We start from the raw sequence: 12,779 nt of genomic DNA, 5'->3' as shown, positions 1-12,779 counted from the left end.
CAGAAAAACAGCAGGGTTTTTTTTAATTGAATTATGTCAACACTGCAATTGCTTTCTTTCTAAAGAAAATCAAAAGAACTGAGGGTTTTTTCCGACAGGCTTCTTTCTATGAGGAAGATGCCTTTTCCAAAAGAGGTCTTTCAGAAAAAGCTGTGTGTGGATGGGGAAGAGGGTTTTCTTTAGAAAGACGAGGCCTCCAGGTGCCCTGGTGGCCACTCTATCCAAAGTAATTACAATTTTATAGTTCCTGTCTCCTGGCACTTCTTAAAGCTGCAGGCACTGTGGACAAGCCTTGTGGCAGGAAGCCAGCCTTGGAGCAGCACCCTGAACAGGCGACTCTCCCTGCCACAGGCCTGCACACCGATGGCACAGCCACAAGTCCTCTAGACCCCCAGTGCCGCCTGTCCCTCACAGGGAGTACGAGGAGAGCTCCCAAGACCCACCAAGGGGTACCAAGAGGTGGGCACCCTCATGGTCTGGAGCGAAGATCCTGTCCCACCTCTAGCTGTGGGGCAAGGAGACGACACAACAGGATCTGCACTCCAAGCACTGGAACGCAGACATTTATGACTGGATGGCTGAGTCCCTGGTGGAGCGTCGACACCTACCCTGGACCTTGGAACAGATCCCGAGTAAAATGAAAGAGCTCCGCCAGGGATACATGAGGTCCAGATAGCATAACTTGCACTCCGGGGCAGGACCCCACACCTGCCCCTACTATGCAGACATCCACCAGATCCTGCAATCTAGACGTAGCCTCAGTCAACATCTATTGTAACCCAGTGTCTGAAAAGGTTTGTGGTACTATACTGTCTCAGTTTCAGTGTATGTGAGGGGAGAGGAAATAGTCAACTACAATGTGATTTGCCCATAATGCATGTAAAATGTCATTCCTGTACAAATTAGATTAGGCTGGATACTTGGACAAAATATTGATAGGCAAACAACTAATGTAATTTTTTAAATGTGAGATGGCTGGTTTATTGTTACTTAGATGTAGGTCTTTGTCAGTGGCATATCCGTATGCCAGTCTGCAGAGAGAAAATTTCATAGAAGCTGACATGGGTTTATTAAAAGCAAATACCAAAGGAAGAGAACAAATTAGTTTCTTGAAAGTCAACATCACAGTCATACTCAGGATCAAGAATAAAGTGTTTCATGGTGAATGGGAGTAATAGGTGCCCTGACGCATATTCATTGCCAGCCATGTCTTGCTCTCTTTCCCTCTATCATAAGCAGACAAATCACTGATACAAGTATTTTTGAAGCCCCTTTTCACCCAGTCTTTGTCCTCAATGCACAGCTTACTCTCAAATACATTACTCTGGTTATTCTGCTTGAAAGGACAGACTTATCCTCAGGAAATGTCATAGTTCCTGACATTGGTATTGGGCCACTAGTTCCCATAAAAAACACAAAGATGGGAGTTGGGGGGAATCCCCACTTGGCATCCTTAGACATATCTGTCTTAAATCTTCATACCTGTTTCTTAGGAAAATATACTTTCTGCCCACTATTAAAGAGAATTACATCTGTTAACTTTATAAACTTTTGAGGGTCTATATTTAAGCTTTCCTATATCAGAGAACTACGTTCAGGAGCATCTGGAAAAGATGATACATAAGACCTAACAGTTAATGGACCAGAGGCACATTAAGATTTATTCTGTATCTTGATGGACTCTCAATGCATGGCCAACATTGCTTAAGTCATATTTTATTCATGAAAAGCATTCCATTGTTTTTAGTAATACTTTGTGCTTAGTGTTTTTTTCAGAGATCTTTAGCTATAAAAGGGTTTTCATGTGACAGCAGCCTAGACCTCTGTTAAATGATATACTGCCTAAGTGCAAATGAGAGGAAAACCGTATCTTCTTAGCTATGCAATTCCTGTGTTTTCATAACCTCTTATGTTACAGATAGGCTCTGATGGCATTACTACTTATTCTTAAGAATGTCTTCTATACTTAGGGTTCCCTCATAATAAGTGATAATATTACTGCTCAAGGGAAGAAGGAAACTTTTTGAAGAGCTTGGCACCATCATTACGTCTCCTATGATACAAGGGACCTGTCAACAAATATTCTAGTTAGACGGAATCCTGACGGTTTCTTTCAATTCTTCACTGTTTCTAGACACCAAATAAGTTATGGCTGCCAAATCTCCTGTTGTCTCCTTACCACAGCAAGGCAGCTGCAGATGGTGGCCTGCCCAGTCTTAGCCATTGCAATTTTCAGGCTGGTTCCATGCCCCTCTCTGTTCTTGGCAGTGAATGTTCTGACCTTACAAATACTCTGATCCAAAAGGCAGCAGGCTGGCTCCTAGGCAACACCAGCTTTGAAGAACTTACCAACCCAGTCCTCTTCTCTCCACAGAAAGTCCACCCCAGAAAATCAACATCTTGGCTCTCTTCTTTCAGACCCTATATGGCAGTGGACTCAATGTGTGCTCTCAACAAAGGGTCAGTGGCCTCCTTCAGTAGTGATATTCCACAGTATCAATGACACTTTCAAGTTCATGGATGAAACTCACAAGAGCAGAGAAATGGGCCAAAGACTCAAATTCCTTTCAGGAGGAAGGGAGAATGAGCACAGACCTCACATGCCTAAGAAATCAATGGAAAACTTATTTCTTTATCCTAATCTTCCCACAAAAAAGGAAAACATTGAAAGAAGAGAGGAAATTACTTTCCAGCATCTTCCTATCGAGGAGGGAGAGAGTGAACCAAGAGCCAACATATGGGCACTCATTAGTTCATTTGGGAGAGACAGTCAACCAACTATGGTGATGGGCACCTAACAGGAACTGAGACAGATAGATACTTGGTAACCCCTGTCATATGATTTTTCAAACATAAATACAACTCATAACATACTGGAAAGGAGAGTATTGTGACTATTTTGCAGAAAGGTAAAAGGGAAGCAGAAACAAATGGAAATGACTGGAACATACCACGCACAGAGTCATTAACCAACTTCCCTGTGCAAACCACTAAGCAAAACCCTTCCCAATAACTAACATGCAAAAGTGACTCAAACCACAGAAAGATTAAAGCAGAAAAGGAAATCAAATCCTCAGCTTGGTTTTTCCCCTCCCCATCCCTTTAGATTCTTACTGAATGATGTTAATCAAAGGAAGAGCTGGTTCCTCTGACATGGTAAATTGCTTTTCCCCACATCCTGAGCACTGACCACATGGGCCTTTGCAATCCATGACTCAGAAAAGAGAATGCACAAGTGCCATTCAACACAGTGAGACTAACTTACATCCACACATCATCCTTTGCCATTCATTTAGAATGAAGCAGCATGTAGGAGTTTTTCCACAACTTTTGCCATATTCTTGGTCTCTTGTGGTTATATTGGATACAGATGAGCCTGGGGATAATACTTAACCTTTGTTATTTATCATCAAAACATTTTGTATTCCTTTGGCTCTCTCTGTTTTCTGAAGCTTGACATGTTTGTGTTCCTACTTGGGTCTTACATTTTGACACTTACTTGTTATGACATTTATGCACTGTGGGCTTCTTTTGGATCTGCTCCAAGCTGATGGAATTCATTTCCATATGATTCTCCTAGTATTTTTAAGATCACATTTAAAACGTGTGATTGTTGATAGTTGTCTAGTCCTCTCAGATGGATTACAGCAATGCAATTTACCTGAGGACTTCAGCACTTAGAAAACTGCAGCAAGTACAGCACTCTGAAATACATCTCAGCAGCACTGGCTACTGTGAACACATCAGGTCTGCTTTCTGCTCTCTACACTGGTTTCCCATAGACCTGCCAATCAAGTTCAGCTCTCAGTCCTTATCTTCCAGGAGCTGTTTGGTCTGGCCAGAGGCTATCTAAACTAAGTTCTGGGATGAAGACTGTGGTCAACAACTTTCACACCTCTGGCACAGTGGAACTCTTTAACATAAGGGTAAAGCTTGGGGGTATGAGAGACTGCTTCTTGCAGGCTGGTCTAAGACTGTGGAACAAATTCCTTTGGGAAGTAAGGACCATCACAAGCCTCATCCCACCCTCTGCTCTAAGTGTACAAAGCATATTCCTCTGACATGGTCTTCTCTAACAAATACACACAGCACAGAGAGGGAGAGAGAGAGAGAGAAAAAAATCCAAAACACCCCACTCCTCTGCACATGTAACTACCATCAGGCAGATTTGAACCTGGGATCTTTATAGCTTAGTGTAGGAGGCTCTACAGTTTGAACTATAAAGCCAGCTGGCACTCAGTTTAGGTTGTAGAGCTCCCTTTATTCTTATCTCTCACTGTAAGTGGTCTAAGTGCCACTACATGGGACAGTGAAACACACTAGGTGTGTGGGTTACACCTCCCTTCCCCCCAAACAGATGCATGAAAGAGGTGTGGTCAAGTTGCTAAATACACTACTGGGAGGTGCATAGATACTACAGTGATAAGCATGGTATAAAAAAACCACATAGAACAGGTTCAGTATGGGCTGTGGATTTGATATTTGGTTTGTACAGCACTGATACAAATTAAATTTACTTTATAAAATCAAATAATATTAGTAACTGTCCAGCTTTTCCACCAAAAAAAGAAAAAAGGGGAGGAGGAGGGGTATAATGCTTTCCACAAAAAATTGTTAGTATGTAAAATGTAGGCAAAATACAGTGACATTTGCTGAATAAAGTCAATACTAGCCAAGAAAGCTATCGCATTGTAAATGAGTTTCAAAGAGTAGGAGCTGTGACAGATAAGAGCCTTAGTCAAATCCACAAGTGAGGTAATGCAACTATAGAGAAAACCAAAAAAACAGATAACGCCTATTGTATGGGCACACGACTAAAAGAAATCAATTACACCCATACCTGGTATAGAATAAGGATGTTAGACTGTCAAATAAGCAAATGCTTATTGGACAGTTGACAGGATAGTCGACTAGTCGTCCTCCCCCCCGCCCTCCTCCCTCCACTGCCTCTATCAAATAGAGGCAGCAAGGGGGGGCGAAGATGGGGGTACCTCAAAGCAGCAGCACTGCAGGGAGCCCAGGCTGTCCCCAGCTGACCCTGGAGTCCCCAGCTGACCTTGGGCTCCACGCGGTGCTGCCCTATCAACTAATCGAATAGTGAATGCAAAAATGCATCGACTATTCGATTAGTGAATTATACGCTACTTAACATTCTCAGTATAGAACAAGAAATTAAACTCAGCAGCAAACTGAGCCAAATGCTGTCTCCAATGTGGCCATCCAGCTTTACATTATTTCTGCTCCCTACTGAATAGGTAGCATAAATATATAATGTGCCCCTACATATGTATCATGGATTTACAGGGGCTGTGTTATGCCCACAGGCTTTCAACCGCCTCCCAGTATCCCTGTTAGCATGCCAGTACACTCCAAATACAAGGGTGACATCTCAGACTGTGCCTTTGAACCTTGGAATTGTTTCTTCTCACTCTGTGGCTCTCACTAGTGACTCCAACTGAGATTAGATTGCTGAAAGAGGTTTTAGCTTCTTTGGGAGCAATATAACCCTCCTAAGCATATGCAGTGACACCAGTCTTTTCAAAACAATACAGCATTATTAGCCAAAAGGAGTATAGCATTTGAAAATTCTTAGATTAATCTTGAAAAGTCTAGTTCAACTGCAAGTGCAATATTAGGAGAAGAAATGGCCAGACAGTGCTACCTCAGAACCATCCTAGCTCCCTATCTTTGTCTCTGTGAGCCCATTTCTTAACAGCCTCGTGACACCTTGTTCCTTTATTCAGCTATACTGTGATCACAAGTTCAGTTTGCTTTGGTGACCCAGTTAGTAAGCATTTATGTCCCCAGTCCTTGGTTCTCCCATTGTTTCCTCCCTGCCCTTCATTCATGTGTTGATTCAAGCCAGTTCATGTAAAAGTATCTGGTTTTACCCCAAATAAAACACATGACTTATAGCCATGCCTGACTGCTCTCTCCCATGGGAGAAGTTAAGCCATTTATACTCAGTATATAGCAATACAAAGCAGTGGGTAAACTGAGGTTCATCTGAGGTGATCAGAGCCTAACTAGGTCTGAACTAGTAACCTAGGTGTGAAAGCCTCCTTATCTCATTACTGTGCCATCAATCCTCCAGATTGATTTTTGTTTTAAAGCAATAAACCCATGAACCCGTTGCTGTTTTAATCTCCAGACTAAGTACATCAAGCCCATTAGATGGCTATGGGTGTAACTAGATGATATGAATCAAGTACCAATTCTGCTAGAGGGTGAGCAGTAGTTTTGGTTCAAAGTTCTTAATCCCTATCTGCAAATCAAGAATTATTTACAGCAGTTAGAAAATAATTCTGAATAATAAACACATCTGAGACAAGAAGAGAAGAGAATTTGACTGAGAGAGTCACAAGCTGTTCTCAGATAGTTTGAAGAGCAATTATCAAATATACTGTTCATTATCAATTACTCACCCAGTTCTAAGGAGAACTTGTGAAGGACTGGCAAGCCAAACTATTTCTGGTCTTTACAGTCCAAAAACATAAGCATATGGATGACTTTATTTTTTTACGGCAGCAATCTGCTTACATCCATCCCGTTGCATAAGTTAGTTTTTAAATCTAAACCACTTCATCACCAAGTCATGGCCTTTTCTTGTGCATTACTCCAATCTCTTCACCCATATCTAAATCGCCCCTCTGCCTCCCTTTTCTCCATGGCATCAAGTTTCAGACTCTTGTCCTCGCTGTGAGGCCCCTACAAAATTCTCTCCATCTCTAGCTGTTCTTGACTCTTATGAACGCCAGCCCTTCTGCTCCACCAGTGACATAGACTTCACGTCCCAGTTTCTCTGCTTGTTCCATTCATGTCTTCAGAACCCCCCAAAAGACCTTTCATTTTGCTGCTGTTAGGAAGACAGGTCATTAGATGGTGATCCTAATACTTGATTCATATTGTACAGTGCTAATTCAGTGGTTAATAAAAGGCTGACCATCCCTTAAAGCTGATGAAGACCCTTGCCTTTGCATGTAGAATTGAGCTCCAGGAAGAAAATTCTGCTGGATCATTTTGGTGTAGTTGGTTCCTTGCAGGAACTCACGGAAACATGAACCAACAGGGAGTTATTGTGCTGGTACATCTTACCTGAAGCATAGGAAGTCTGTGTGCAAACCAGCCTCAATAGAACAGGTCCATTTGGAATATGAGCCCTGTAATAAAGGCAAAATGGGACTATTATGAGTGCCAATCACTTCAGTACACTAGAAAGTCCCTGGTCAAGGTGGTGATGTTTCTTAAGGCCATGATATTAGAGACACTGAGGATGATAGCTCAGAGACTTTGACATTCATGTAGATGATGAGTAAGCAGGAACATAAGGCTGGTTCAGGCTGCATTCTTATTGCAATTGCTGCAGACTATGCTTCAGCAGCTCCTGTTCTTAGCCTTTTGGTTTGGTTTTGGTTCTGAAATCAGCTTTCAAACTTTTTTTCCTCAGCCCCGCTCTATAGATCGCATTTATATTTTAGTTATATTTTAACAAATTTTATGTATCTCAAACCCAGCTATTGCTAACTATCAAATGAATACTAATTTATAAATTCATTTGTTTTCCTGAATACAGCATGTGTAGTCTGCCTAATACAATTGCACTCATTACACATCTTCTAAATCATATTCATTTAATCTTCAGAATCTCCCGCTTCAATTATTTTAATGAAATGAGTCCTAGAAAAATCTGTCTCAGACAAAGTTGACTAACTCATGAAATTTGATTTGAGATTTTATTGTTATTCAGAATAGCCTAATCAGAAAGTCTCTACAAAGCCTCATAATTTGAATTAAACAGCATCAGTTATCATTGACTCACAGGTCTTTATATCATATTTTTGGACAGTTTTACTTACAGGTAGGAGAATATGTGCAATTTCAAACCCTTTGAAATTTTTGAAAGATGTCCCCATGAGTAAAACTGTAGACTATGAGTACTGTCAGGAGTGATTCGTTTACAATATGGAATCATTTATAATACTGGTGTCAGATATTATAGTGAAGAGAGACTTATAAGAATGTAAACAATACTGGGAGTATCAATGGCTAAAGAAAGCTTAAATATCAAGCTAAGTTCAGTGTTATAAGTGGTTATCTTATAGAATCACAGAACACTAGAACTGGAAGGGACCTTGAGAGGTCATCAAGTCCAATCGATGGCAGGACCGAGTACCATAGAGTGACCATCCCTGATAGATGTCTGTCTAACCTGCTCTTAAATATCTTGAGAGATGGAGATTCCGCAACCTCCCTAGGCAACTTATTCCAGTGTTTAACCACCCTGACAGTTAGGAAGTTTTTCCTAATGTCCAACCTAAACCTCCCTTGCTGCCGTTTAAGCCCATTGCTTCTTGTCCTATCCTCAGAGGCCAAGGAGAACCATTTGCCTCTCTACTCCCTGAGACACTCTTTTAGATACCTGAAAACTGCTGTCACATCCCCTCTCAGTCTTCTCTTTTCCAAACTAAACAAGCCCAGTTCTTTCAGTCTTCCTTCATAGGTCATGTTCTCTAGACCTTTAATCATTCTTATTGCTCTTTTCTGGACCTTCTCCAATTTTTCCACATCTTTCTTGAAATGTGGTGTCCAGAACTGGACACAATACTCCAACTGAGGCCTAATCAGCTCAGAGGAGAGCATAAGAATGACTCGTAGTGTCTTGCTCAAAACACTCCTGTTAATGCGTCCCAGAATCATGTTTGCTTTTTTTGCAACAGCGTCACACAGATGACTCATATTTAGCTTGTGGTCCACTATGACCCCTAGATCCTTAATGTGTCCCAAATTACACGAGGATGTAGAGGTTGCATCAGTATGTAGTGACAGACAGTGTGGACAAAAGATAGTATTTCCAGTCCCTAAGCAAGTCCACAAACAAGTAAAACTGTATGTATATATACCATGCATTGAGATAAGGGAAGAATCTGATACTTCCTGGCCCCTGTCTTAGAAATTATGGCACTTAGAAACAAGTAGTGTGGAAACTCTACCAATGTAACAAAATAAAAACAAGCACATGGGTCCCTCTGCAAACACCTGATGCAATTTCCTGCTTTTCAGAAGAACTTTTTTTTAGTGAAAAGGGATTGGGGGGGGGGGGGGGAGAAGAAGGAGAATCAAAAATAAATTAGTTTAGTATTCAACTGTAATTTGTCAAAAGCAATTCTGGTTCCATTCAAATATTTAAAAAATGCAACAAAACCACCAATAATAGTAGAATTCATGACATAAAACCCATGTGGGCTGTCCCTTCCACTACATGTCACACTACTGGCTTCCTCTGCTTATCCCCCATTTAAACCAAAATTTTAACACAGTCATATCTCTTGGCATGTATACCAAATACCAGCATTTGGTAACAATTAATTTAATTTCCGTGTCTCCCAAGGTTTCTGTTTTCCTTTTAGTTAAATCACTTCCCTTTGTAACTTTTTTTAAACCCCTTTCTCCATCTCAATTTTCATACTTTCTTGTCCTCCACTTCTGTCTCATTCCGGAGTTGATACATGTGTAGTGCTCCTAACCATGACACATACTAAAGGCCTCCTCCATGTAACTGATGCGATATCGTTTTTACCTTTTATGTAATAAAGGGTATCTTTAATGCCCTAATTGTTCCTGCCATCCCATTTGTATATGACATGCTTTACCTCCAAAATCTCTTCTTCCTAAACCTCCTTCATTTTTATAATATCACAGTCTCTTTTCCAAGAGCAATAGACCTAATGGGCCAAAATTCATCCCAGTTATAAATCTGAAGCAGTGGTATTACCCTGAGAACTAATTTGGTTTAATTTCATTATCTTTTTACCATATTTTCATTTTAAGAAGTTCTGAATTGTCTTGATTACTCTCTGCCGGCCCTTTGCCAGGCCATTACAGATCAAATCCTAACCTTCCTATCAGAAAGAGCTTCCCTTAGGGTATATCTATACTGCACAGCTATTTTGGGATACCAGAGGTATCCTGAAATAGCTACCCCACATCTACAAAAGGCTTTTGAAATTATGGGCAAGCTATTTCACCATCCCAGTAAACCTTGTTACACAAGGGATAAGGAATGGCTCGAAATAGCACGTTATTTCAAAATCTGGCACTGTGTGGACACGCCAAATTTCAAAATAAGCTATTTAGAAATAGATTCTAAATAAGATACGGATTTGCGTAGTGCAAATTGCATATCTTATTTTGAGTTTAGGGAGCTGTGTATATGCACCCTTATAGAATACATTCATGAAAGAGTCTTCAATAAAAATCTTGAGTAACAAATATTTAGGAAATTATTTTAAAGGATTCTTAGGCTTCTTAAAGGAGCGAAAATTATTGTCCAAACAAGGCCCAGCACTAATAAACCCTAAATCTAAACAGTATGGCCATCTCTAGTCCAAACATCAATTCATAGAAGCAGTCATTCTATTGGCTTGTAGGACTACCAGTCATACAATCTGCATATCTTTAAATTAATGTAATATGAAATTAACTTAATTCAATTGAGTTTTAATTAATGCAGATGACTTTCTAAAAGCCTTTTCCCTTTTGATAAATGATCCTTTGGTAAATGTATCCTAGTATCAAAATACCTAAGTATTCTAAATGGAGATTGAGAAAAAAAAATATCCAGTGTGCTAAGCAGACTGCCAAGCCAAGTAGTACAAATAGCGCCATTTGAAAGATGAAAGAGGAGAAAGAAAAAGCACTCACTGAACATGATTCAAGTCATTTATAAAAAGCCAGGCTCTTTACCCTATTTTTAGCTAGAACACAATCAGGCACAGAACTTTTATTTTGCTTTTTTCCCCCATTTACATGGACCATTGAGGCTTAAAGGGGAGGGGAAAAAACAGCAAAAAAGCAATTGAGTTTTCTCCCGTAACACTGAAAATGAAATTAATTTTGTATCTGTCATACAGAGTATATTTGGCAGCCAAATGTATTGATCTCTCTGGTTTCTTTTGCTTTACATTTTTTACTTGATTTTCTATTGTTTAGTCATGGGCTGCTTGTTATAGTCTGGGTTACACAAGTGTTTGCTTTGGCTTACAAGACTCAAGGGCTATGCCTACACTCGTGGCTTCTTGTGTGAGAAATATGCAAATGAGGCTAAGCGTGGAATATTGCCGAGCCTCATTTGCATACCTAATGAGCCGCCATTTTGCAGAAGAGGCTCTTGCACCAGAAGGAGCTGTCTACACTGCCCCTTCTTGTGCAAGAAAAACCCTCTTGTGCAATGCCGTTATTCCTGAAAATAATCAGTGTAGTGCCATTGCACAAGAGGGTATTTCTTGCGCAAGAAGGGGCAGTGTAGACAGCTCCTTCTGGTTCAAGAGCCTCTTCTGCAAAAATGGCGGCCCATTAGGTATGCAAATGGGGCTCGGCAATATTCCACGCTTAGCCTCATTTGCATATTTATCGCGCAAGAAGCTGCAAGTGTAGGCATAGCCAAGGTGTTTTCCTTTATGTGGTCCAAGGAGCAAGCAAAGAAGGTCTCAGCAAGTGTTTTTACTTAGATTGCCTACTGAGTGGTTCTTCAGTGTTTGTTTTCATTCTTTCAATCGTCAGTAACCAGACAGACATACTTTTCCTAAATGATTTACCCTCCAATATCCCAATCAACTAAATCTTGAGGTTCAAAAAGTTTCAGGCTATGAATTGCCAGAGGTTTGTGGAACATAGTTCGGGGGTCTTACAAGATTTTCCCAGAGGATATATTTCAGCAGAGCATTTAATCATGTGGTTATCTCCATCTCTAAACCATACTGATTTAATGGGATTTAAGCACGTATTTATGGTTACATGCTCAAGTGCTTTGCTGAAGTTGGACCTAAAGTTTGTTGCCATACAAGATTCCGGTCCCTGAAGATCTAACCAAAGAGAGTAGCAATGGGAAATTGCATCTCCACTGCAAGACTCGTGGCCTAGGTTCCCAGAATGGTCACAGAATCATAGAATCATAGGGCTGGAAGAGACCTCAGGAGGTCATCAAGTCCTGCCCCCTGCCCAAAGCAGGACCAATCCCAACTAAATCATCCCAGCCAGGGCTTTGTCGAGACTTGAAAACCTCTATGAATGGAGATTCCACCACCTCCCTAGGTAACCCTCTCTCCAGGGTCAATTCTCTCTCCATTCCTATTCAGATTCTATATGCAGGAGCTAGTTGGACTTGTCATACCACATGAGCTTAAGTACCAGCAATATGCAGACAACACATGGTTCTGCTTATCTTTCACCCTACAAGCCCTCCCCTATCAAGAGGGTTCATTGCTCAGATAATAGGAACAGATCATGTGTGAGAAACAGCAGGTTGAAGCTGCACCTGAGCAAGACAGAGATTCTGTTGGTGCTTTGAGCTACGTTGTGCTGTGGCTGCACATTCTCCCGTCTCCTTTGATTTATGGTACCCCTACAATTGGTCAAATGAATTCAGAGTTTAGGAACAGTCTTGGATTCCTCTCTGACCATACCCTCTCACACAGAAGCATCCATAAATAACACTTTCTACCATCACCAGATAGTTAACAGACCCCATCTTATCCTGGTGGACTATGACCTAGCCTATTATTCACATCTTCATCACCTCTCAGCTGGAATACAGGAATACATTATATCTGTGCATGGGATACTCAACCGTCAGGAAAACTTGACTGGGACACAATAAAGGCTGAAGTTTAAAAAAAGTCTTACAGTGCAGATGATCTGATTCTATTTTCGGCTCTAGATTTGGACACTTGAGGGGACTCTGCACAAATATCCCCGCTTCTACATAAGGTTCAGTCACCTTA

General features: G+C 40.9%; 1 protein-coding gene across 7 annotated transcripts in view; it reads right to left on the bottom strand.

Annotated features, from left to right (window-relative positions):
• PKIB (cAMP-dependent protein kinase inhibitor beta) overlaps window positions 1–12,779 on the bottom strand; it is an 85,274-nt gene that overhangs the window by 9,099 nt on the left and 63,396 nt on the right. For 4 of the 7 annotated variants that reach the window (XM_089777229.1, XM_089777228.1, XM_075924070.2 and 1 more), the window contains one exon: window positions 7,096–7,160. The exons of the other annotated variants lie outside the window; for them this stretch is intronic. The gene's annotated coding sequence lies outside the window, so the exon portion shown is untranslated. The remainder of the gene's footprint in view (window positions 1–7,095; window positions 7,161–12,779) is intronic. 7 annotated transcript variants of the gene reach the window in all.

This window comes from Pelodiscus sinensis, chromosome 3, assembly GCF_052426305.1.
Source record: "Pelodiscus sinensis isolate ZL-2025 chromosome 3, ASM5242630v1, whole genome shotgun sequence".
NCBI classification, from domain to species: Eukaryota; Metazoa; Chordata; order Testudines; family Trionychidae; genus Pelodiscus; species Pelodiscus sinensis.
This window is presented reverse-complemented; position numbering and strand designations above follow the sequence as displayed.